At 53.5% G+C, this 3,662-nt stretch overlaps 1 long non-coding RNA gene across 1 annotated transcript; it reads left to right on the forward strand.

The window, feature by feature from the left end:
• Window positions 1–279: 279 nt before the first annotated feature.
• On the forward strand, window positions 280–639 carry LOC113567138. The gene is made up of 3 exons (XR_003409359.1): window positions 280–303; window positions 376–516; window positions 579–639. It is a non-coding gene; the product is annotated as an uncharacterized LOC113567138 (long non-coding RNA).
• The last annotated feature ends 3,023 nt before the right edge of the window (window positions 640–3,662 follow it).

Consider the following 3,662-nt stretch of genomic DNA (forward strand, 5'->3'; position numbering starts at 1 on the left):
TTTTTTTCCTGATTCTCCTTCTTTTGCAGGATTTGCTGGCGTCTGGCGGCTCAACACCGGGCCATCCCGCCCTCACATAATTGGCATGAGAGACGGGTGCGACCCAGTGGAGCGGCAACAGGCGCCAGCATCTGCGTCGTCGTTGGAATGGCAGCTGTTGGTTGTGAGTGGCGTGACGTCATTGTGATGGTGTGGTGGCAGCGTCATCAAAAGAGCCCTCCTTTTCCGCCCAATTGGCAGGAAATTGACAATGATTGTGGCGAGGCAGCTTCTTGGTGATCAGCTCTGTCTGTTTATTGGCAGGTACGTGTGGTTTTTGTGTGTTTTTGCTGTTTTTCGGGTTGGCGTGAATTGACTGTTTTTATTATGTTTTAGTGGCTGGCCTCTGGACTTTTGTTGGATTGGCGGTGGTAGTGCTGCTGATGAGGCCTCCAAATTTCGCCCATTATGCCTCAAGAGAGTTGCAGGAGTGGTGAGGCAGCTGCTGGAGGGGCAGCTCTGTCGGTTTAATGGCGGGTGAGTATGTTTGGTCATTTGCAGATTGTTGTTAATTGTGTTTAATTTTTGTCTATTTTTAGGTGGCATTGGCATTAAACTTCTGCTATTTGGCGCAGTCAGTACTCGCCGTAAAATCCGTCGCTTTCAAAGTCGCCGCTGGAGTGACCATTTAGAAACCTACGTAGGTCCTCGTAAGGCTCTTCATCGGTCCATTGGCTGTCGTCGTCCATGTCCATATCCGGCTCAGTGTCCGATATGGCTCCTGCTGTTTCTGTATTGGCTGCTGGTTGTGGTGGCGGCGGGTGTGTAGGTGGTGTTGTCTGTAGTGGCGGCATGGCTGCCAAGCCCCCGCCTCTAGCCTCTGTCAGGTTTGCGATCAGCGTGGCCATTGCTGTCAACCTTTCCTCCAGCAATTTAATTTTAATGGCGCTCTCTTTTAGGTGTTTGGCACAGCTGTCCTTGCACTGGGCGCCTGGCTGCTGCTGTTGTTGAGCACGATTTGGGATCGGCTGCATCGGCTGGACCCTTTGGTGTTGGCGCCCCTCAGCCAATGGCTGGGGATGTTGGTCGCGATGCTGTAGCTGCTGCCGATGCTGCCGACCCAGACCGCGCTGGCGTTGCTGCTGCGGCTCTGTGTGGAGTGGCTGTGTGGGTGGCTGCTGCTGCTGCAACTGTCGCTGTAGTGGCTGCCGGTGGCGTTGTGCTGGCTGTTGCTGCTGGATTGGCTGCTGAATTGGCTGCTGAATTGGCTGTGGCTGCTGCCGTAGTGGCTGAGGCTGCTGCTGCTGCCGCCGATTTTCCTCCTCTCTGGCGACCCTGTGGGCCAGGAGCCGCTGCCTGGCTGCCTTGTAGGCGCTGCAGCCCTTGTAGGCGCTAATGTGGGCGCCCTGGCAGTTGGCGCATTTGGGATTGACGGCCCTTGGCTTGCTGCACTCCGTTGTCAGGTGCCCGCCCGCGCATTTCATGCAGACAGCAGCTCGTCTACAATATGCGCGGGTGTGGCCAAACACCTGACATCGATGGCACTGGGCAGGGTCACGGGAGACTCCAAGTCTCTCAACCGTGACGGGCCTCCCACCCAGGCGTCGCAGCTTCAACACATCGTATTGGCCACGGTCCGGTTTGGGGGCGATCTCAGCCTCAAAGAGGTTGTATTGGCGGCTGCGATCGAACCGATCGGTGATCGCCCGAGCATACCGGACCGTGTACCCCTCGGCCTGCATGCTGTCCCGGAACCAGTCAGAGGGAGTGGAATGGGGAAGACCTCGGATGAGGATCCTCAATCCTCTGTCCTCCACAGGCTGATGCCCGAACTCGCCGTGCCGGATGTCATTGGCAATGGCAAGGGTGTTTGTATTGGGAGTGGCAGTAGTTGTGTTGGTGTTGGTTGTGGCGTTGGTGCTGGTGTTAGTGGCGGTGACGGTGACGGTGTTGGTGTTTGTATTTGTAATTGCGTTGGTATTGTCAGTATTTGTATTAGTAGTGGCCGAGGCAGAGGCAGAGGCAGGGGCATGTGTTGTCTGCGCAGATTGCGGCAGAGAGGCAGGAGCGGCAACTGTGTTGGTGTTGGCGGTTTTGGTTGTCCGTTTCTGTTGCTTTTGCTGTTGCTGCCGCAGCTCGTGCTGCCTCAGCTGCTCCTGAACAATGGCCTCCAGCTCCTCCATCGTTTGCCTCTTTTTAGTAGGCCTTTTGATTGGCAGCCGCTGCTGGTGATGGTGGTGATGGCGGCCCCGTCGTCTGGCCTGCTTCCTCTCACCCTCCTCATCGTCACTCCCACTGTCGATGAGGGCGCGGCGTCGTTTTGGTGTTGCTGGGATTGGCTGTGTTTGTGTAGTTGTTGCTGGTAGTGTAGTTGCTGGCTGGGCTATGGCTGGGATCGACCCGTTGCTCGAGCTCGAACCAAGTTCGACTCGCAACAGGTTCGATCCGTTCGTGTATGTGTGTGTGGCTGCCCGTTGGCCGTTTTGGCGCTCTGCTCCTGCGCGTCGGCTTGCCGGCTCTCCTCCGTCTTCTCCCTCTCCCGTTACTCCCGAACGGTTTTGAATGTTCGAGAGCGTGAGAGGCGGGAAAAGCGGTAGCGAGAGCGGCGTCCTATCGGCCTTTCCCTTTCGGTTTGGCGGGTTTTTGGGTTTTGGCGGGGTTGCGGGATTTGCAGTGGGTATTTTTGTTGGTATTGGCGCTGCTAATTTGATGGGGCTCGAGGGGGGAGTGGCTGTGGCCGTGGATATGTCGGCCATGGCAATGGCTGGGTACTCACACGATGGGTGACTGTGGCGACGTCGCTCTGCATTGGCTGGGGCGTTTGTGTTGGTGTTGGCGCCTGCGCCGAGGGCTCTGCTGCTGCTGCTGCTATTGGCGGTGTTTGTGTGGGTGTTGTTGGCTGCTGCTGCTGCTGCTAGAGCGCCTCTGCGGGCCGCTCTGCCGCCGTCGCTGTGGCGTCTATTCGACCCTCGTCTGGCCATTCCTCTCGTCATTGTTGTTGTTGGTTTGTGTGTTGGCGATTTGCTGCCTGTTTGTTCCCTTTATTTTATTAAAAAGTCTCTTGTGTGTGTGTGTTTGTGTTTAATGTATTTATTGGCACTTTCTGTCTCTTTTACACAGTTTTCTCTAGTTAGTTTGTGTATATTTATGTTATTTGTTGGCGTTTAAACTCTAGTTAGTTTGTGTATATTTATGTTATTTATTGGCGTTTAAACTCTAGTTAGTTTGTGTATATTTATGTTATTTATTGGCGTTTAAACTCTAGTTAGTTTGTGTATATTTATGTTATTTGTTGGCGTCTCTAGTTAGTTTGTGTATATTTATGTTATTTATTGGCGTTTAAACTCTAGTTAGTTTGTGTTTATCATTAGGTTTGTGTTTATCATTAGTTTGTGTTTTTATTGGCGTTTAAAATTAATCACATTTATTCACATTTATTGGGGAGAAGAAAGTTTGTCGGTAGTATTGGCGGTAGTGGTGGTGGTGGGGAAGGGACTTTTTGTCATGTCAGCGGGGGGCACGGCACAGCACGGCACGGCACACGACAGACAGCACAAGAAAAGAACAGGGCGCAACACAGAAAGAAAACGGAGATGAGATGGCGACACGGCAAAAACGACACGAAAAACGATTTTTGGCACGTCCGACGATCGCGACCTCTCGAGCGGGCAGACGAGATGAGA

The sequence above is a fragment of the Drosophila persimilis genome, unplaced genomic scaffold (genome assembly GCF_003286085.1).
Source record: "Drosophila persimilis strain 14011-0111.01,24,50 unplaced genomic scaffold, DperRS2 tig00001924-arrow-arrow-pilon, whole genome shotgun sequence".
NCBI lineage: Eukaryota > Metazoa > Arthropoda > Insecta > Diptera > Drosophilidae > Drosophila > Drosophila persimilis.